This window comes from Panthera onca, chromosome B2 (genome assembly GCF_046562875.1).
Source record: "Panthera onca isolate mPanOnc1 chromosome B2, mPanOnc1 haplotype 2, whole genome shotgun sequence".
NCBI lineage: Eukaryota > Metazoa > Chordata > Mammalia > Carnivora > Felidae > Panthera > Panthera onca.
The window spans coordinates 101,741,546-101,765,296 of NC_138343.1; the positions used below are offsets into that span (position 1 = coordinate 101,741,546).

Genomic DNA, 23,751 nt, shown 5'->3' on the forward strand with positions numbered 1-23,751 from the left:
TAAGAGAAATCAAAAATAAATTTATCTTTCATTTTATGGTTATACTTTGGGCAAGTAAATCTTTAGCAGCAAACTTTACAATGATTTAACCTAAGGCAATGCTCTTCACTGAATAAAACTGATGTGATAAAAAATTAATTAATTAAAATAAAATAAAAATAAAACTGATGCCACCATAAAAAGAAATTAACACACAAAAATACAACTTTATTGACTCATACAATAGGCTAGTTGTAATTTATGTTACTTTAATATTTAAAAATCATTCATTTGTTTTCTGATTTAGAATCTGGAACAGCTTTTGGCCTGTGTCCCCACCATTTCAGATCATTGTCCAAGAAAGTTTGAGTGCAGTCTTTTTGGTTATGCAAAGGTCCTTATCAAAAAAGAGACTTTCGGGGGCGCCTGGGTGGCTCAGTCGGTTAAGCGGCCGACTTCGGCTCAGGTCATGATCTCGCGGTCCGTGAGTTCGAGCCCCACGTCGGGCTCTGTGCTGACAGCTCAGAGCCTGGAGCCTGTTTCAGATTCTGTGTCTCCCTCTCTCTGACCCTCCCCCGTTCATGCTCTGTCTCTCTCTGTCTCAAAAATAAATAAATGTTAAAAAAAAATAAAAAAAAAAAGAAGAGACTTTTGCAATGGTTCCATAGACCTTAAAACATTTTAAAGGTCTTAAATAAGTAGTTAGTATTTTTTACAGTTGATCTAGTTGATGTTTCTTAAAATAAAAATCAAGTTTTGAATGTCAGGGCAAAGCCGATACTTTTCCCATATTCTCTCACTACCTCAGGTAAAATTTCTCACCTGAATTTTTGATATCTGCTTCCTGTCAGAAAACAATTAAGGATTGTTACCCTACTCATTCTTTGTTACTCTAGGGCCATTTGAGACTTGGTTGACAGTTATCATTGACCTTAACACTTCTTTAGAAAAATGAAAGCTTTATAAGCAAGTATGCAATAACCACTCCAAACCTTAAAATCGCACCCAAAGAACTATAAAAGCTGGCCTAAGCAGTGCTGATTTGTGAGTATTTACTTGGGGTGAGGAATGCCAAATAGCAAATGAAAGGCGTTGTGAGTCGTGGTGTGAATGTTAATCGGTCAGTAAGAAATGAGAGGTGTGGTGAAGTTGAAAGTTGTAGGAAATGACTAACCATAGGCAGCAATCCAGCAAAGTCCTGAAAATCACATGCTCCAAATTCACTGCCTGTGGCCTCCACTACTTCTGCAGAGCCGCTTCAGACTCTCCAGCACAAGGGTAGAGTAAATCGCGAGAGTCAACAATTGCCGGTGTTGTTTCCAGATTATTGAAATTCTTATGTAACAGCTAACCATGGCTCAGATCCTTCTTTAACTATAAAAACGATTGAAGCATTTTGAAAAGGATATCAGTGGTTCGCATCAACGTTTATAATGGCTAATTTGATGCTCTATCCTGTCAAATTCTTTTATTTCTCTTATATTAATTTGGTCATTTGGATTTTTCCAAATTCTTTCTTTACTCTGTGCTTCCCAGAGTGGAGATCATGGTGTGTCGTATTTGCCTGTATCTTCAGCGTCCCCACCAGGGCCTATATAAATAAGGTGCTCAAAAATGCGTGTGGAATTGCTTTCTTTTAAATCCCATTCCGTTCCAAAGATGCAACTCTTTCTATTCTATAACTGCCTACTCCCTTCTTTATTTTATTTATTTATTTTTTTTTTGGTGCTATTTCCTTCTCTACTCAAAAGGTGGCATTGATGAAAGTTAAAAATAACAAAAACCTACATGCTTTGTGTTTGCAAATAAGCTCACGAATGGAGTTCACATCTTTGATCTATTTCTTTTCTTTGTTCACATCTGTTGTCCATTTTAATAAAAATTCTCTTTCAGGGCTTGAACTGCAACTTTGATCTACCACCAGGCTTTTGTCTACTGGTCCTCAGCATGAGGCATCAGGCACCAGAGACTTTCATGGGAGGAAAAGATGGAGAGAACATAAACCCCAAGTGCCCTTCTAAAGAATAGATTCAATATTTTGACCGTACTTTTCTTTGGAGTACAAGGATATTCCTTGTACTTAGATACTCAGAACCGTGTTTTGAAGGACTACTTGCATTTTGTCTCACTCAAGGATAGGTAATGGCTAAACCTGGTATTCGATGTCTGCGTTTAAAAGCAAACTAACAAACAAAAACCTCTAGATTAAGACATCAATGTGATTAGGTTACAAAATAATTGCCAAAATAATTCACATTCAAGAGGGACATCAATACTATGCCAGATTGTGTGGCCTGTATTTTTGTTTGTTTGCATGTGTGTATGAAACCATGAGTTATAAAAAAGGAGAGAAATCAGTCAATTGGACATTCAAGCAAAACAATCTGTTTGTGGTTTTATAAAGGACGTAGCCACCTAACCAGTTAAAACTTTTACTCTCCCAATAATTGTTAAAGCATTGTACAAATATATATATTATAAAGAGACTCTGATTGTGTGCTTTGGAAAGTGACTTAGATTTGGTCCTCCAGCCTCCAAGCTTGCTGTTCACTTAGAAGATACATTTTTGGTTGGATTTGTACCAGGTGCCTTGTGTTTTAATAGAATATATGGTTATATAATTCTCCTTGATAATTGTCCTTATTAATTTATTTCCAAAACAAGAGAAAGTGGACCCCGAGGTCTTCGTTAATCTCTGAGATTTTCTTTCTCATTTATCAAAGAATATTAATTCATTTGAATAATATCCCAATCCCTTCCTTTAGTAACAAGAGACTGTTCTAGCAATGTACTATTTGTGAGAAATGGGACAGGGGCGGGAAGAAGAGATCTGAAGGTAAATTGAAGAAGCAGTTTCACGGGGGATTACTTTTTTTTTTTTTGGAAGTTTTATGTTCAGGATTTATGTCTAGAGAAATCTAAGGAAGAAGAACCATCAGTTGCTATGGTCTCACTGCATTGCCCAAAGTCTTTTAAAGGTACCCTAATGACATAAGAAACCGTATGTCTCTAACACAAAGCAGGATGGGAAGGGACCTCAACGCTGCTCAGTGGAAGAAGATAGATAACTGAAGTCGCCTTAGTGTCTTCCCCACTAACTCTCTTGACTCTTTGCCCTCCTAGAGAAGGATGAATTGACCCCATTAAGCATTCCCTATTGGCTCTAGTAGTTACTATTTCAAAGCAAAATTTCTGCGTATAAAATTAGGCTTTTCTGGATTTTTCTCATCTCAAAAGAGGATCGTGAAAGACACAAGTAAGTGTAATTATTCTACATTCACATTTATTCATATGGTTGGGCATAACATGGGGATGGTGTGAACTTTTCATAGGCTCATTGTCATATGACCGTGTTCCCTTTACATGAATACAAGTTCTCACCTTGACCAGCTGTCTCACCAACGTGTGCCATTAGTCATAGCATCATGAGACACATGTACTGAGGAAAATTCATCTCCATTATCAGAAAAGCAACTCAAAATATACATCTTATTTTTAAAATATACATAGTAAGTCACGTTCTTTTAGAAAATCAATTACACACACACAAAAAAAAAAAACCCACAAAAGCATCAGTTATACATCCTTCTTTTTTTACTTTCTATCACCCTAGAAATTGCAGAAGTATGTATAGTTGCATCCAGGAAATTGTGAACCTTAATATATCCAATTTAGCAGTAATATCATGCGGGACACGTGTTTAGGTTTAAGTGTAGCAATGTTATGTTTCTTCCAGCTGCTATGTATGAATACTTCAAAGTACTTGGCTCTTGACTGATGAAGATTCCATGTCTTATTGATTTGGTTTCTAGAAAAGTAGGGGATTTGTTATTCTCTATGAGCTAGTGGCATTTGAGAAACACATGTGTAAAAGCCTTGCAAAATTTATATACACATGCATGTGGGGGCACTTTTATTGATGTCATATGAAGAAGTGGAATCTCCAGGTTAGTTTTTTTTCTGTAGAATAAGTCATATTGTATAACTCTTTCATTTGCTGCCTATAACATGCATGGTGAAAAACTAAAATAAAACCCTCGTTTTAAAAAACCAGATGGAAAATCATGCTGGCTAGATAATACGATGTCTTCTAGAGACACACAAAAGTATAGCAAGATCCTTTCTATTTTTTTGAAATCTTTTTTAGAAAGAAAGGAAATTTGAGAGATTAGGACTATTGAATCTTTTTTTTTTTCTCTTTCTTCCTTTTTGCAAAGGAAAAAGAAAAATCTTGCCTGAGACAAAATTCTGCCAAATGCTAGTTGCTGAAGGCCCACAGTGAGGTCTAAGCAGAGTTCAAGACTGAAATAAATGTCTAAACACAAGGCATGCATAGTTTCTTTCACCGCTGCAATGCTCCATGTATTAATCTGAGTGCTGGAGCTCTTTTCTGCATTTTTGGTTTCTGTTTTTATAAAAATAAAAACCCTCAATGTAATGAGAGGAATAATTCCTGAAGCCACTAATGTCTTTCTCGGAGTCAGCACAGATTAGTCTCATTGGCATTGTTTCCTTCATTGTGCGTTTCCACACTCTCTACCCTAAATCTGCAGACTTTAATTTTTTTTTTTTAATCTTTCACCATACAGAGTAGAAGTTGCATCATTAAATATTTTGCTGCTTGTTTTTAGAAGGGAATATTTTACAATGCACTCTCGATCCTCAACTATCTAAGGAGGTAAATATAGCTCCCTAGGAGGAAGGCTACCAGAATTCACAATGTCTTTTGGCATCTTTACCTTTTTGAGTTTATATTCTGACTCATGGTACTTTGGTAGACATACTCATTCATGCTTTCATAGGAAAACTGACTTGTAGCATCCACTGGATCTTTTATTGCAAATCATTTGTGTGTCTGTAGCATTGATGACAATAATAGCCAATAGTCACCGACAGCTTACTATGTACCAGGCTCTCTCCAGTGCTTTATATAAATTTACCTACCTACTGTTACAGTGAGGTGCTCTCATCAGATCCACAAGGAAACTGAGGCACAAATACCTTGGTTAAATAACTTACTTAAGGTCATCGAGCTGGTAAATGGTGGAGCCAGAATTCTAATCTAGAAAGTCTGGTTTTGGAGTCAGAACACTTAACTGACACCCATTGGGCTGGAATCCATCCACTACTCTTATTTTTTTTTTTTAATTTTTTTTAACGTTTATTTATTTTTGGGACAGAGAGAGACAGAGCATGAACGGGGGAGGGGCAGAGAAAGAGGGAGACACAGAATCGGAAGCAGGCTCCAGGCTCTGAGCCATCAGCCCAGAGCCCGACGCGGGGCTCGAACTCACGAACCGCGAGATCGTGACCTGAGCCGAAGTCAGACGCTCAACCAACTGAGCCACCCAGGCGCCCCACATCCACTACTCTTATTATTACCCCATCACTAGGTGCTCCTGGCCTTGACAAATGATGGAAGGACCCATTGAAGCCATTCTAGTATGGTGGTTGGTGATCAATGCTTTTGGGGAGGGTACTCTATACTGACCTCTATTGTGTCATTTCTCACATGGGCTAAATACAGAGATCTAGAAACCAGGGAGTAGAAATACGAGTGGCACTTTTTGCACCTGGAAAAGTGGCTCCTGGGAAAATTTGACTGACAATCCCAAGACAATAGGCTCTGATAGATTAGAGCTCTGCAATCCAATATGGTAACTAATAGTCACATGTGCCTATTTAAATTCATTTTATTCTATACTTTTAAATGTTTATTTATTTATTTTGAGGGGGAGGAGGGGCAGAGATAGAGAGAGAGAGAGAGAGAGAGAGAGAGAGAATCCCAAGCAGGCTCCACACTGCCAGCCTAGAGCCCAATGTGGGGCTGAAACTCACAAATCGTGGGATCATGACCCGAGGTGAAATCAAGAGTCAGACGCTTCACTGACTGAGCTACTCAGGTGCTCCTTAAATTCATTTTAATAAAAATTAAATAAGGGTAAAAATTCAGTTCTTCAGATACACTTCAAATGCTCAATAGCCACATGTGGCTAGTGGCTACTTGTTGACAGTAAAGATACACTTTCATTGTTGTGGAAATTTCTATTACACAACACTAGTTTCAGGTCCAAAGGTAAAAGGAATAGAGAGTCTGGCAGTGACAGTTGACACAAGTGTCCAGAGGTGGCTCTGCCAGGGCCACCTTCTTGGCCCAGCTGCGACTGGACGTGAGCTGTTCTTCAGCCTAACCACTACAGGTCGCTATCTGTCTTCCGAGCTTGAATTCGGGAGCCATCTACACTCCTTCCAACACATTTCTCTTCTGTTTAAGTTAACCACAGTTGTTTTCTGTTAGTTCCTGCAAGAACCTTTCCTGATAGAAGGGCCTTTACTTAATATTTCCTGAAACTGGAAAACCCACACTTCAGGGAAATTACCGACATTGGGTCTTTACATATTAACATAATTGCTCTTGAATCTCAAGGTTAATTACCCAGAAAAAAGTAGGTTAGGGGATAGAGTTATGTAGACCTGAGATCGGTGTGAGGGTAAATGTCTTTCTCTTCCTTGGCCTGGTGAATCTTGGACCCCAGGACGCTTGGACCGTGAATCGTGCCTGCCGTAAGAAAACCAGGGACTATATAGGGTGTGTGTTTTGAGAGCTCCATGGTTTGTAGTCTTCAAGGACAAACAAACAGCAAATAATCCCAAGTCTTTGATAAATCTTAATGAAAGTTACAGCTGGTGCTATAGAGAATTACATAAAGATTTAGCTCTACGCCTGGGATGGATAACCAAAGGAAGAATTGTAGTCCCAAATTAGTAACCATCAGTGACAGCCAGCTGTGTCCAGCCGAGAGATGGCCACCTTATAAGGACCATCTGGGTTCAAGCCAGTAGCATGGCAGATTGATAACAGGACCAGAGTGTGAGAACTGGGCTGGAACTGAGGTCACATGTGAAGCAACATCCTGGAGGAATCAAACAAACAAACAAACAAACAAAAAACAAACAACAAAACAAAACCCAACCCAACCCTGGGAAGTGTTCTAGAACATAAACTCAATTTCTTACAAGGGCCCATAGGGACTCAAAGTCAGCACAATTTGGGTTTTAATGGAAACATAATTTTACAAATTTTCAGAGGCTGAGAAGGTGAATGGCATTTGAATTATATAAGGAAGAACATTTTTTTTGCCATCTGATGTCTTCAACAATAGAATGAACTGACTTGTGCACTAACAAGGTACTTATCACTGGAAGGACTCAGCTAGGAAATTGGGTAAACAACTTTCAGCGGGAAAGATTTCCGTGCAGGTGGAATTTCAAAAGCTTCCTCTCACCTAAAGATTTTATGAACCTCTGTTTCTCACTAGACTAGCCTTTACAAACCAATGTGATTTCAATTGCAAAAGTAGCAAATTTTCCTTAAAGCCCAGGGAAAACCAAGAATATCTATTAAAATACTTGGAATTTTGTGGTTAGGCTTTTCCAGTTTAACTCTCTTAATGCCTCGTACTTTCCATTTTCTTTCTGTTTCCTTTGTGTGTAAAACAGACTGTAATTTTGTGCAAGTTGGGAGCTATTAAATTGCTTTAGTGGAGAGGTAAATGATTCTTAATATTATTAGAATTTTAATCAGAATATGGTGAACAAATCTTGGGGAATCCTAACCTTATTTGCTACAAAGATTAAAACATTCCTCTGTAAAAAAAACAATCACATAAGCCGTCCTGATTTCTCCTGCATATTTATGTTTCCAAGAACATTTCAGTCAGGGGCTGAGCAACTTGGGGAAATAGAATTATGGCTAGGTTTTCCAGGACATTCACATGTGCGACCAACTCTGTGGATATGCTTGGAATCTGTTCCTGGCCCAGGATCAGATACATACATAAACTCCTCATAAACTCATACCACATTTTCATCCTATCTGTTTCCAAGAGTAATGCTTCACAAATGCTAGAAGCCTGCTTTGTGTTTTACTCATTTATTAATGGCCCACATAATCTGTAATTTTTCATACCTTTGGAGACTTCAGGACTACCATGATCTCTGCCTATTCTGCTTTTCATATTTGCATTTTCTTTTCTTTTTTAAGTTTACTTATTTTGAGAGAGACAGAGAAAGAGAGAGAGAGAGAGAAAGTGGGGGAGGGGCGAGGGGAGGATCTGAAGCAGGCTCTGTACTGACAGCAGAGAGCCCAACGTGGGACTCGAACTCATGAACCGTGAGCTCATGACCTGAGCCGAAGTGAGGCACTTAACTGACTAAGCTACCCAGGCACCCTACATTTGCATTTTCTTTTAAGTTGCCCCCTCTCCCAGCATATAGTATAAAGAAATATCAAAATAAAAAATGTTACCAACTTTTTTCACAAATTCATTCAGTAAAGATGTATTTTTTAAACCTATTGTCCAACTGAGGAGGGCACCTGTCGGGATGAGCACTGGGTGTTGCATGGAAACCAATCTGACAATAAATCTCATATTAAAAAAAAGAGGAAGAAAAAATAAAACCTATTGTCCATATACATATGTACGTGATTTGCCAAATGGTAAGTTACCACCACGTGGTGGTGTTTGTATTGTTGTACATGTTCCTACTCCTATTTGTACGTGTTCCTATTTCTCGTGAGTTCTGTACTTTGCCTCATTAAGTAGATCATAAGGTCTTAGAGGGCAATGTTAATATTCCTTGTATAGGCTAGTAATATTTTGAGCATACTAGATATGTGACGATATTCTCATTTTATTCTTAACTATAAATATTTTTATACGAAACATGGCAAAAACCAATAGCCAGAAAGCATCAGTGAACAATAATAATATCAGCTAACATCTCTTGAGTACTATGTGGCAGTCACTTTTAACTGCTTTGCATGAATTATTTAATCCTCCCAACACCTCTTTGATGTAGGTAGTATTATTATTATTTCTCCTTTACTGATGAAAACACTGAGGCACAAACGGTTAAGTAGTGGGCCCAGTGCCACACGATACATAAGTGGTGCGGCCAAAAGTTGAACTCTGATCCTGGGGCTCCGGAGCCGAGGCTTTCAACCACAAGTGTGTGCTGTCTCTAAAGATGGAGAACAAGTTGGAGGATGTGGAAATTGAAGCATTTGGAAAATGCAATGTTTTCTCACTTTTCATAAAATCGTCCCCCTGGAGGATCAGTAATCAAAGGTGACGAGGAAATTGGATGCGCGCCTTCCCCTCTAACACCGGCACCAAATAAACATCCTCTACCCCAGTACGCAAGCAGACAGCTTGTTGGAGTTCAACAACGCAGCTGCCCTAATAACAGTATGAAAGGCAGTGAAAGAAGATAGGCTGCTGAGCCCTGTTTACTGCACCAGAGAGAAGGGAGTTCTCTATGCCACAAGAATAAACACAAATGCCCTTTAAACATTTCTTCCCGGTGGTTTTTCCATGACAAATACCTTGCTTCAAAACTTTAGGATTATTTTACGTCTCTGACTTACCCTGAGATGAAACTATACTGAGATAAAATTATAGATCAGTCTCTCGCATACACAGTTCTGTGTGTGAATCTGCGGTGTGCTTACTCAGTCATTTATTTCTTCAACAAACTATTATCTGACTGCCTTCCTATACCGGACATGATTGGGGCTACAAAGACAAACAAGACAAAATTCCTGCTCATGTGGAACTCATGGTTTAACCCTAAAGGTAGACAACTGACATACAATTGCATGGAGAGGGAAAAAAATAAATAAATAACAGCCTCTCTTACACGAGTGAAATATAACCCTGTCCCTACAAACGTTCATTCAAACATTTATTAATTCCGCAAGCATCTATAAAAAATATAGTATGCACAGGGTTCTTTGTAAATGATAATTTTCTTCGATAAAGTATGTCCCACGACTGAACATAGCTTCTCAGACATACTTGACCATCATAGAGTAGCATAGAACTGTTGGCCTACCCGGCTCCAAACCCAAAGGTCAGCTTATATTGAACTGCACTTGATACTGGGCCATCATCCCATACTGAGGAATATTATAAGAAACACTTCTATAAAATCTGTCTCCAGATTTACAGTAAGTATATTTGCATGAAAGCCTTTCTGGGGAGGCCTGGGAGAAACCCCCTGGTTGCATATAAGGAATAGTGGTGCTTCTTCTAGATATCTAGTCTACTTTGACTACATGGATATTATGTCCATCATAAGTGATTCTTATCGTAGCTAGCTGATAGAATACATGTCATTATTTATGAATCCCTCCTCACCATACCTTATTCAACTACTCCTACTGGTCTACCCAAGCATGTGTAGAGGACCTCATGTCAGGCACATTTTGTGCACAGTTCCTTGTATTGTTCTGTGTTCACTTTCCCTTTGCTTCAATTTTTATTTATCTTGCACTTATCTTTTCTTGCAATAATGTACACTTCTTTGTGAATGACTTCTCTCTTGTTAAAAGTGAGATTTGGTGGAGAGATAAGTAACTTGATATCCAGCTAGCTAGATGACAGATAACAATGAAAGAAAGAGAGAGATGGCAGGTTGTTTAACAGTCTTTGAATTTGATTCTTTGCATCTATCACTGCTGATGAAAATGTCACCTGTTTATGGCTTTTAGTCACCGCTGTCCTCTACTTACATGTGTCCTTTAATGCTAACCCTCTAGACACCTACACTACAATAAGTCCCTTTGATTTTCCCTTGTGCACGCCTCTCAGAAACTCCCTTTTCTCTCCAACCCCATTTCCTCTGTCCTTGTCCAGATCCTATGGCTGAGTTAAGGCAGCCATTCTTCCAAATATCCCTGTAGCAAATTCAGATTGGGGTTTCTGCCCCACTTGCAGTGATTCCCACGGCGACTTTTCCATGATACACTCCCTTTCTCCATTGGAGTAAATGGGTCCCGTGCTGTTGTATACGTGTTCTGAATACGTATACGTATATTGTTGCTGCCAATTTCTTGCTTGACCTTACTTCCATGGCCACAGTATTTGACTAGAAGGACTGCGTAACACGTAGAAAGGTATCTGGCTGCAAGTAACCAAAATTGTTTAATAGTAGCTTAAGCAAATAGAGTTTGTTTTTCTCACATAATAAGAATGCTGGAGGTAGGTGGTTGCTCACATTAGCAACGGTGCCTCAAAAAATTAAGAACTATAGTCTTTGCAATTCCCCTGACATTTCCACATACATTGCAATTCGTGGTCACTAGTTGGCTACTACGGCTCAAAGCATTATATCTATTCTAAGGGCAAGAAGAAAAGCAGAAGGAAAATGGATCCCTATCCTGCCCAATCCCTTTCATCAAGAGAGCCAATAGGTTTTTAGAAACTCTTACAGTACAGGAATCTCATTGGAATGAAGTAGGCTTTAAGAATATCTCCAGTGGCAAAGAGAAAAAAGAAAAAAACACAGAATGAGATTGTAATGCTTGGCTTAAACTAATGATCGGTTGCATGATTTTGGGCTCACTATGCCCCTAACAGACTCAGGGTTCTGTCATCAAATAAGAAGTTGAAACTAGGTATTGGATAGGCAGGTGAGCCCCAAAACTGTCAGCATCCCAACCTGTGGCCTCACTGATTTTTCCATGGGTGAGCACATGACCCAAACCCAACCCACAGAGACCTTACACAAGATTTTTGAAACTCTCTGGCAAGACACCTATCTATAGTCACAGATTAAGCTGAATAAAGAATGTTCTGAGAAAAGGAAGCTAACATAAATAGAAATAAAACCATGAGATAGAACATTCAACCGACACTCAGGGCACTGATTCTTATAGAGTCATTGTTAAGGCCAGTTTACATCTACCCTTGGGTATAGAATCCAATCAGTTCTCTGTTATGTTCAAACTAGATCAAGCTCGATTTCTATGCCTTGCAACCAAAGAAAGACTCTCGACTAACCTACTTCTTGACGTGTTTCCCTACTTCAGTCAGTGCAGCACTGAGCCTGTACAGTTGTTTTTATCAAACATAAATCCAGTGATGCCACCAGTTTGAAATCTGTGATGATTTCCTCATCACCTACAAGATGAAGTTCAAACATTTGTTATATTAAAAGCTTTTTGTAACCTGCCTTAGAGATAGCACACATATCTGTGCTTTGACCATATAAAACTTTAAATACTCTAAAATGTGCCTGCACTTTCATGCCATTATCTCCTTTATCTGAGATGTCTTTCCCCATGTTGTCCAACTAGATAACTCCAATTAATTCCTCAGGACCCAACTCAGCATAACCTGCCTCTATAGCTTCCATTGACCTACATAGGTACATTTACACCCAAACATACATATATCCATCTGCAAAAAGTCTCACTCATGTCCTTTTCTCAGCTCTAATAGTCCATTTTGCATATCTTTATTACAACATGGATAGCATTGTAGCATAATTCCTCCCAACTAAGTGTGAGTGCTGCAAGGTCAGGGACTGAGAAAATTCAGTGAGTGTTTGTTTAATTAAAATAAGTGAAATATTTGCACAAGTGGAGGAAGAAAGGAACGCCAAAAATCGTCTGAGTTTTTCTCTCATTTGGCTTATAGTCAATTAAATCCCTCCGTGTTTTTTTCTTGAACTGCTATTATAGTCACCTCCCATCTTGTAATAATGTTACTGATAATTTATATTTTTATGATCATGTCTGTGCATAATAATACGTTTATGCACAATAAACCTGGTATTGTGTTTTAGCTTAGTTTTACAGATGTAAAATATTTTGATGATTTGATTCTATAATTGGAAACTGTCTTCCCATACTTATGTAAAGCATTTAGAATTATCACTTCTATATTTCCACAACATGTATTGATAATATGTGGAGAAGGGTAGAATTTAGAGTTGTGTGGGGCATCTAGTAGGACCTTTATATAAAGTTGACATGGATCTATTGACCAACAGTCTTTGAGCCTAATTATTATAATTTTTTAATTGAGGTATAATTGACATAAGCCCAATTTTTTTTAATCTTACCATGAATCTATCTAAACGGAGTTTCATCCAAGTCATAGTTCTTTTTTTTTTTTTTTTTCCCAAGCCATGGTTCTTAATTTTGTTCTCAAGAAGGCAGTAATTTTGGAATGAGATTGAAAATACGTACATAAATGTACTTATTTTAGAGATGAAGAATTGTAGTTTCAGAAAAGCTATGTACTCATGAAAGTTTATAGAACTGATAAGTAGGAGAGTTGCATCAGTTTTCTGACAACCCAATGATTGTTTTATTATACAATAACCACCTCAATGCAAACTCTATAAATGTCCTACTGAAACAAAACACTGTACCTGTAGCATTTTTTTCTATCTACCACTCCACGAAGCTCATTTAAATAGGAAATGGTATTTCTTTGGTAGGATTTGTTTTCAATGAATCCATGGAATTTCTCAACAATCACGGCTTCTTTTTCTACATGCTCACCAACCATCTGTTAATAATCTAGTTTAATCCTGAATGTCTCTTCTAGTTATCCAAGACGCCTCTAGTCAGAGTGTTTGCTCAGCTTCCTATAACCCTCAAAACTGTAAGACTTCTGTAGATTTTTTGTGCTTGGAAACACTTTTGTTCAGGAGCTACATGATCCAAGGAGGCTGAATATGACTAAGGAGATACTGGTGAACAAGCTTAACAACCACAATTCTTTTTCCTTTTTTAATCTGGAAAATATTCCCTTCTCAGCTATTGTCCTGAGTGGCTTCAGAATTACTATATAAAAAGGGCTTACGGGCAAAAATCCATTTTGGAAGAGGAGGACTACATGTTTGTCGTGAATTTGCATGCAGAACAAGTTCACTGTTTTTGCATGCAAATGTTTTGATTTAGATTGTTAAGCATTTGGTATGTTTGGAGGGTATGTTATGGAGATTGGGGTAGGGAACTAAAACACTGCCCCCAGCCACCTTTGGTGTTGTCACTGGATCCTGGCCAGTTACTTCACATGCCTGAATTCCTATCTCATCCAAGTGACATGCTTGCTTGCAGTCAATAAGACCAAGGACTGAACAGAAGCCTGCTAATTGTCCAGACCACTCATGTCTGGTTGCCAATTGGCAGTTTCCCCTGGAACAGTAGTACATTGCTCAGTGAGAGAAGTCATTGTGGACCAACCTGAGACGTTTCCATCCCCCAAGGGGAGCACAGCAGAGGGACTCAAAGACTTTGCCAACCAGAAGTCTGAAGACTTAATTTCTCCAGGGAGGAGCAGCCTGCTGTTCAAGCCAATAAAATCACAAACCAAGAAATCCAGACTATAAAATACCTCTTCATAAAATTCACACTGTGTTGGAGGTAAGGATTAGATCTATCTTGAAATCTCCTCATTTTGGTTGCCGATGAACGGAAGTAGAAGAAGAGGAAGAGGATGAGGAACGTGAACAAGAGCAAAAACAAGGGGAAAGAAGAAGAGGAGAAGAAGTGGAATGAGGAGGGGGAGGAGGAATGGAAGAAGAAGGAGGAAGGGGAGGAGGAGAAGGGAGAGAAGGAGGAAGGGAGGGGGAGGAGAAGGGACAGGGGAGGAGGGGGTAAGCCACATAGTTATTGTACATTGCATAGACACACACACCCTTACACATGTACCTACAACCTTGATTTAGCGAGGAAACCAACATAAATATAGGACCCTTGTTTCTCAGCTGTCAGGGCAATGGGGCCAAAGATTATCGCTCAGTCTAAACCAGTCTCCTAAACTTCAAAGCTTAAAGGCATTTCCTTCGTTTGTTATTGTCAGGGCCAACTCGGGGTGGGGCAAGGCCCTAGGCAAGTATTGTTCTGTGTGCACATTCATAATGAGATCAAGTTAACATAATATTTCGAATGCTGGAATTCCTTTCTTTTGGAAAGGAATATAAATAAAATGTCACCTCTAAGATGGGGACAGTGAAGACCTAGGAAGGGGAAAGACTCAAGGTCTGATTTCGTCTGATCTTGGTGATGTTAGGATGAGGTGGTTAGACTGCATTGTCTGCATGTGGATCAATGGTATTTGTCTCTTGGTAAACCAATTCCCTTCTGCTTTAGAAGCAGTCTCTCAAACACCAATGTTGGAGTGCCCCTAAAATGGTAATTTCATACTCTCTAGGGGCCATCCCAGACATGACCTTTAAAACACAATTAAAATAGCCAGCCATTTCCACATTTTTGCAGGACTCAGAAATTATGTTGTTTAATTAAATTTATCAGTAGCTAAAGGGAACGGTACCCCAGTCATCGTTTACTTGTTTCTAATAAAATTTATAGTTAATTATTTTAACTTTTTTCTTATTTTTTCTTTAATTTCTGAAACTGTTAATATAGTGGAAGGCTATCAAACTCAAGTTTGTGTAGGAATAGTTTAGAATATTCTATTGCCTGGATAATTACTAACAAGAATGTTATTAGCCTGCATTGAAGGGAAGCTGTTTCCCCAGTGTTAAGTCAGGACTATTTTCAGAGCTTTCCTTAATGTGGAAACTAAAGAATTAGCAGTAAGACCTTAGAGAAGCCTTTCAATTCTCAAAACATCTTTTTTAATTTTTTTTTTGTTTTTTGTCTACCCTGTAGGTTTGCCCACAGAGTTAAACATTTGGAAAAACATTTTGCAAAGAAAAATGTGAAATGCATGTTCATGGGAAATGGTACTTAAGAGCTACTCTTTAAGAGTGAGATGTTTATCGAAATAAGGGAGCCTAATTGTCAAAAATGATGGGAAACAAATGTGAAAAGTCCTGTGTTTGGAACGCAGGCTACACGGAACACTTAAACAATCAAATGCTGTGTTTCAAAAGAAGAGGCATAGTTTTAGAAGTTGCCATCTTTTGGAAAAAGTGTTCAGTTTAGGGATGAAAAAAAAAAAAAAAGAACATGGCTGCCAAGGGACGTGGAATAAGAAACAAAGAACATAGGTGCCAAAGTTCTCTTCTCTGAAACATTGGGTCACCACTTGAATATCAGTCTACCTTTTCTATAATATTCAGCGACATCCCAGACCAGCCCTGCTGAAGACATATACTAAAGAGGCTGATAAGTGAGAGCTGCTGGAGACACGACAAAATTCTCTGCGAAGATGAGATGTATAGCACTGCTTGTCTAAATTCTCAATATTTGCAGGGGTTAATTATTAGTTTCCAGAGCATCTAGACTAGAGTTTCTCAAACTAGTGCTATTGACACTTGAGGAAGCTAATTCTTCGTTGAGAGAAGACCGTCCTGTGCATTGTAGGATGTTTAGCAGCAACCGGCCACCCTGGCCTCTATCCACAAGATGCCAGTAGCAGCTCCCACCCTGCAGTGACAACCAGAAATGTCTCCAGGCATTTCCAAATGCCCCTGAGAGGGAGGAGGTGTAGGAAATTGCCCCTGATTAATATCTGCTGCTCTAGAGGATAAAACATTGATTAGGATTCTCAGTCTGTATTGTGTATTTGCAAGTGCATTCAGCAAAGATGTAAAATTCATGAGGACAGAATAACCCTGGTCCCCACCAAAAAGGTCAGTAAGTTGAGGATCCCTCTATTCTTGTCAGGTAATAAGGATTGCTTCTGGTCCTTCCACAGAGTTTGGTTCCAGCTGTATCCTTTGTCACCGGTATGACCAAAAACTTGTTATCTGACCTTTCAAGAAGGCTTCGTTTTCCTCAGTGCAAAATGGGGTCCGTATCTGCCTCAAAGGATTGTTGGAAGGATCAAATAAAAAGCTTATCTTAATACTCACACTGGACGTCACCTAGCCAATCACCATCTATTATTGCCTGGCACAATTCATATTCAGGTTCAATGAAGCAGATCGGTCAACTTTTTATTATTTTAACCACTAACCCAATCAGCACTGACAGATCTCATTAACTGGAACATGTTTGAATAATCATACAGGAAGACCTACAAATAATTAGAGCTCTTTCCAGCTTGTATTTTGACTTGCCTTTAGTTACCCTCATGATGGATGGGTATTAGTCACTTGCTGCTGTGCCATCAGCCCACAGTTTTTTGTTTTCAGTGGGAGTGCCCAGTAAAATAGTTAACATCAACTTAACTGCAGTTTGACAAACCACAGAGTCGTTTCAATAAACACACAGTGTGCTGAGCTGTGTGCACTTAGGAATGGGTGAATGTTGACCAAGAAGATCCTATTTGGGGGTCCACCTCATCATAAGGCAGGCACAGTCTTCCCCTAAAATCATGGAGCAATTGCAATTACTCAAAACTTCACCTTAAATAGAAATACACCTGCCAGAGGAGAGAGGATGGGAAGGACTCACAGCAGGTAGGAGCAGACCATGATTCAAGTGACAGGAGGAAACAGGCCCTTCTGAGGTGGTCCCTGCTCATTTTTGCTGAAATTTTCCCAAAGACCGTGCTGCTCAGGATTGTGCAAGAGGACCAATGATTACTATGAGAAGCAAAATATTCTTCTTTACAAAAGCTTTCCAGAGGGATTAGAATGTTTATGACACTTGGAGACTAGCCAAGCCAGTGTAAATTCCAGCACAGCATGGAGAAGTGATCAAGTTTACAACCTGTGGTCTATACATTGGGCAAGCATGCCAGATAGCTCCCCGAGAGTGGCATTACCTGGAAAGCTCTTCGGAGGAATCTACAAGGGACAGATGATTCCTCGTCTACAGTCACCTCTCTGGGGGAGAATCCCTGCTTTAACCAGCTGTGCAACCTCAGGAAACCTCCCCCAGAAAGATGTCTGAGGGCTTCACCTTGGAGTGCAGCTAACCCAAGAAGTAACTGCTATCCACCCCGCTCTTTCCAGCCTCATCTCCGGCTCCAGAAGTTGGTGCCTACTCATCTGGGTGGACAAGACCCTTATAGCAGCAAGAAACAGAAATACAGCTCCCATCAGCATAGGCCAAATACAAATTTATTGACTCAATGAAAGAAAAGAGTTGACTCGGGAAAAGAAGACTCTCAATCAAACGAGAGAATACAAGCCCAAGCTCCTCCCTCATGGTGTGAGTGCGCAGTGAGCATTTCTCTGAAGAAGGAGACTGCTGTTCTGGGCATCCAGAACCATAGATGTCTACCCCTACATTCAGTAACTTCCCACAAGGAATCTTGATGCATAGCAGTATCGGTGCTTTGGATCAGGCCCACTGCCTGCTCTGGTAAATAAAGTTTTATTGCATACAGCCAGGTGCATTCATTTACGCATGATCTATGGCTGTTTTTGCCCTGCAATGGCAGACTTAAATAGTTTGCTATAAAGATCGTGGTGTCGACAAAGCCTGGGTCTACTGGCTGACTCTTCCCAGAAAAAATGTGCTCACTCCTGCTCTAACTAATTCTCTCAGAGATTATCTCCACTTAAAATCTGGCTTGAGTAAATCCAAAATGGTTACAGGTTTGACAAACCTTTCCAGTCCCTAAATGTTTTCTTTGAAAGAAAATTGGTTGTGTGTGTATTTATTCCTGTACTTTCCCTGAGACATCTACTTGTTTATACCCCCTATTTTGAAAGGCTAAAACCATGAGGCTACATGTTTACATTTTTAAACTTGTTTTGTATTTGGTAGGTTTGATCATGTATGAACCCCAAATAAATAGGCTTCCCATCACCCTAAGTAGGTAAGAGTCATGTGTATTATTGTTAGAATTCCCCGCTTCAACTCTTTTTTTCCCTTTAAATAATCAACTAATCTCAAATGATAAACAGATTAAAAAAAGGTCCTTTCATACATTTAAATCTCTTGCAAAATCCATAAAGTCTGGACAAGATTTGACTGAAACAAATATTTTTATTCTTGCTGATTTAATTATTACTGATTAAAATAGATCTTATTTTTCCCTGGGACTTGTCTACAACTCAAGATTTCAAAAAGGACTGGTCCTAAAGATGCTGCAAGGGACTTCCTTTTAGTCTACGTTTTCTCTCTGTAATTGCTAAAATTGCTTGGCAATCAAACTGGACTATTAGTTCATGAGAATTCTTGTGGGTTTTGTAACGAGCTCGATAGTCCATGCCCCATTTCTTCTTACTTGTCCTCATATTCTGTGACTTAACAAGAAAACAGAAGGAGGTAAAAAAAAAAAATAATAATAATACAAAATAAAATAATAAATTAAATTATATAGGAAGAACATTCTATCCTTTTTTGCCTGTAAAAATTTTCTTGATGCTATAGTTCAGGTGATTAATGAGTTTTATACAATGGTAAAACTTAACTTGAAAAAGCTACTTCAAAAACAACCAAGTAATGAACAAACACATTTGTTGAGGGCCTGCTATATTCAAGCAAAGCACTGTTTGGGATAGTGGTGGTTATAAGAATGTCTAACACGACATCATCCCTCAACGAGCTCCCAATCTACAAGGAAGATAAACAGACAGATACACCCCAAATCACACTTTGATGGAGGAAAGGAAAAGTGCTATGGGAACGCAGTGACAAGAACAATTAATTCAAAGTAGGAAGGAGGAAGGTGCTTAGAAAATGTTCCCCGGGGAACACGCATTGGAATTCAATCTTACAACCTCTGATATGTGTGTGAAAGGGTGTGATGAGAGCTCTGGTTTACTGTACTTCGAGGAGAGATAATACCATGAACAAAGGCAAAGAGATGTGTGTTCCCCTTTTAATCACCTGCTGTATAGCATTGAAATTACTTGTTCATGGGTCTGCCTCTGCCACCAAATTTTCAGTCCCTAAGAAGGGGCCACATCTTCTCTATCACCTGTGAGGCTAGACCTTCCCATCTAGGTGCTCAGCAATCCTGAATCGACCCTGTGATTCAATCTGTTTCTTATTTGACTCATTTCAGTTGTAATTCACGTTTTCCAAAATTCAAACTTAAAAAAAACACTGTAAATTCTAATCCCTGCTTAAATCTCATCAGTTTACAGGGACCCTATATTTATCCTCTCAGTTCCTCAGTTTCCTAATCTACCAATTGGGAAGGGGGGCAGGGTACACTGCGGAGGAAGAGTAATAACACATTACAAAGATCACGATAAATGAGACAGTACCTATCATGATAACATACCTAACTCCATGTTAGACGCAGTAGCTAATTAATTTGCCTTCATTTCTTTTCTCTTAAAATAAAGGGCAGTAAATCGGTTTTCCACATGCTCAATAGTAACGTAGAATTTTCTAAAACTGTCCCAGGGACCTCTTTCCCCTGTGAGTCCTTTTAAAAGCATTCCATAGTTGAATGCATTTGGGGACGTTGGTACCATAGCCCCCTCCTGACCGGTTACAGGGCACATGAGCATATTAAAGTCTCAAGTAAATCCTACAGTAAACAAGTCTGTTTAGCTTTATTTATTCCAATGTCCTTCAAACTTATTTGATCACAGACTTCTTCCCCATGATACTTGATACATGACAGCATTCTTCAAGACGTACTTTATGAACTCAGGTCTAAAGAGGACTTTCTTGGCTCACCACCATCATTCTACCGCCCACGTCCCAAATATTCTTGCCCTTATTCACATGTTATTGCATAAGGAGACATCTCAGGAAGGTAATTTTTTTGATTGTTCGTTTGTTTTGTTTGTTTTTTGGCTCCAAATAGCTAGCTGTTTTCCTAAGTTATGTGTCCTGTTTTCTTAAGCATGACTTAAATAGTCCTCCTTCCACTAATATTGAGCGTTTTTTTAAACCAAAGCAAAGTAATTAAGGACCATGTAATTTTAAGGTTTATAGCTTCTCTCTCTCTCTTAAATCTGCACTATTTGGGTTTATGTATTTATTTTTAATGCAAAAATTTAAAAAAGCTCCAGGAAAATCTCCTTAATGACCCACACCACCCATGGCTATCTGGGCTTCTCATTTCGACCCCCTGCCACTGTCACTGAAAGCGACCCAACACTGTTATCATTTGTCATTCAGCACTCGCTAATGTGTCTATGTGAGGTTCAGCCCTCTTTCACCAGTGTTTCCCTTTTTACTTATTTTACTTTCACTATCATCCACTAGTCCCAGCCTGAGGATATCTTCATCTTGCAAAAAAAAAAAAAAAAAAAAAAAAAAAAAATATGCATAATAATGATGCCTCTCCTCTTGCATTGTGAAATCAGAAAATTAGAAATATCTCTTTCATAAGCTCAAAACTCTAGGTAAAAAAAAAAAATGTCAGAAAGCTTTTATGAAAAGTAGCAAAAAAACAATAGTAAATTAGCCCAAAATGTACAAATGTATGTTTGAAAGTTTGGAAAATACTTTCGCCTTCTCGTTTCCCTGCTTGTGTTCCACACAGGATTCTAAGTCCCCCAGCACTGAGGTAACATCCAACTTATCTTTTTACCCCCAGGACTTAGGGTAGTGTCTTGTGCATGGGGTATTTGTTCCCAAATATTATTTACTGAACTGAACTTAATTTTTTATTATTTTTCGTTAATGTTTATTTATTTTTGAAAGAGAGAGAGAGAGAGTGGGGGAGGGGAAGAGAGAGAGGGAGACACAGAATCTGAAGCAGGTTCCAGGCTCAGAACTGTCAGCACAGAACCCGACGCGAGGCCCGAACTCATGGACCACGAGATCATGACCTGAGCCGAAGTCGGATGCCCCAACCGACTGAGCCACCCAGGCGCCCCTGAAGAGCAACGAATTCTAATTTTATATCAACTCTCTGAGTCTTTACATGAGCAGAATCTGAGTAAATCAGTAGGAAAAAACAAAACAAAACAAAACAAAGTGGCCCATATGCCCTGAAACTCAAATCATTTTTAATACTTAAACACCCAAAGAAAAAGACAAAGAATGTTTACCTTTGTGTTAGAAATTCTCTCCGTTTGAAGAATAACATCTTGATTATCCAGAACTTACAACTGGGTGTTAGCTTGCTCTTCTCTGCTTCAGGACAAAAGGGTGGGAAAGCGAGAAAGAAAAGACAGGAGGAGAGAGGAAGATGGAGAGAGAGGGAAGAAGGGAGGGAAGTAGGGAGGGGGAATGAGGAAGCCAAGAACAAAGGAACGAAGGAAGGAAAGGAAGGGGCTGGGATCCAGGTTGCTTATTTACTTCAAACAACTTTGACAGTTTGTTCCCGAGCAAGTCTAAATTAGGTTGAACTCCCATCGGTCTTCCTCAAGCTTCAGTATTGCATAGTCACCTTCAAAAGGGAAAATTTTGATGATGAACTTACCTTTACCCTTAATCCATTATCAACAAAATTCAACAGGGAATGCCAAAATAAAATAAGTAGAGGAAATAATATCAATGAAGTTTTCAATCTTGCACTTACATTTGCTTCTGCATTTATTGCTACTGAACTTTTACAAGTTTCCTTGTCAAACACAAGCAAGAAAGATCCGCAGGGGACATTTCCTCACAGTCTGAACCTCATGAATACGGCGCTGCCTGCCTCTGCTGCTCTTTTCACTTGAACGTCTGTCCTATTTGCCAAGGGAAGGCCCGAAACTCCCATTTCTTCCCTCTAATCAGTTATGGTAAAACCATCTTTTGCCTGGCATTCCATGATATCATTTTGCCTCCACATAGCCAAAAGAGTTTATTTATGTAATAAGTCACCTCCTATTATTTTCTTCATTACTCTGTAACAACGAGTGCTCAATTTCACTTTTATGGTGTCCAATCAAAATCTCAATTTCTTGACTAATTTAAGAACATTTCTGTCATTATGGCAGAATGCCATAGCTGGCAAAAGAGGGATGTCTTGGGGCGCCTGGGTGGCTCAGTCGGTTGAGTGTCGGACTTCGGCTTAGGTCACGATCTCACAGCTTGTGAGTTCGAGCCCCCCATCAGGCTCTGTGCTGACAGCTGGGAGCCTGGAGCTTCTTCAGATTCTGTGTCTCCCTCTCTCTCTGCCCCTCCCCCACTTGCATTCTGTCTCTGTCTCTCTCAAAAATAAATAAACATTTAAAAAAAATAATAATAATAAAGAGGGATGTCTTGGTGGGTCAGTCGGTTTAAGTACCCAACTCTTGCTTTTGGCTCAGGTCATGATCTCAGGGTTTGTGGGTTCGAGCCCCACGTCAGGCTCTGTGCTAACGATGCAGAGCCTGCTTGGGATTCTCTCTCTCTCCCTCTCTCTCTGCCCCTCCTCTGCTCATACTCTCTCTCTCTCTCTCTCTCAAAATAAATAAAAAATAATTTTAAAAGATTACTTAAAAAAACTAGCAAATGAAATTCATCTTAATGACTACTTTGACACAAATGCTGTTTGGACATTAGACTGGACAAAGAACATTAAGAATTAAATATTGGGGCACCTGGGTGGCTCAGTCGGTTGGGCGTCCAACTTCAGCTCAGGTCATGATCTCACAGCTCGTGAGTTCAAGCCCCACATCAGGCTCTGTGCTGACAGCTCAGAGCCTGGAGCCTGCTTTGGATTCTGTGTCTCCCTCTCTCTCTCTCCCCTCCTCCGCTCATGCTCTGTCTCTGTCTCAAAAATAAATAAACATTAAAAAAAATTTTTTTTAAAAGAATTAAATATTAAGTCCTTAGATGATCCTTCAGCATTGATACTAGGAACCCAAATGGAGACCCTGAATCTATACAGCAGTGTTTAGGTTATCTGGCCCACAATACATGTACGTTGTTTAATTCAGTGAAGTGAAAATACAAAATAAAAAAAAAAAAGTTCTCATAGAATTTGTACACACTGAATAAAACAGAATATTCCAATTTGGAAAAAAAATACTTTTATAGATCTACTGTCTTGAACATTAAATTTATCTTTAAAATAATGATCCTTATATTTTTGGACATTTCAATTATCAGAGCAACTCTTGATTAAACTGGCTTTATTTTCCAAGATAGAGTTTGGGGGTAGGAGGTTGGTTGATTTTTAAGTTTTTATCAAATAATTTAATTAAAGATGTTTTCCCCCTTAAAATGTTGCTTATTTTTTTTTGATTCTTTAAGTTTATTTATTTATTTTGAGAGAGAGAGAG

The 23,751-nt window shown here is 39.0% G+C and overlaps 1 long non-coding RNA gene across 3 annotated transcripts in view; it reads right to left on the reverse strand.

The window, feature by feature from the left end:
• LOC132667521 (uncharacterized) overlaps positions 1 to 23,751 on the reverse strand; it is a 516,104-nt gene that overhangs the window by 470,814 nt on the left and 21,539 nt on the right. Inside the window, exon 4 of one of the 3 annotated variants that reach the window (XR_009605201.3) lies at positions 21,607 to 21,947. The exons of 1 other annotated variant lie outside the window; for it this stretch is intronic. This is a non-coding gene — a long non-coding RNA (uncharacterized LOC132667521). Of the gene's footprint in view, positions 1 to 5,345; positions 21,948 to 23,751 lie in introns of those variants that run through there. One more of the 3 variants, XR_013555729.2, reaches the window with a different exon arrangement.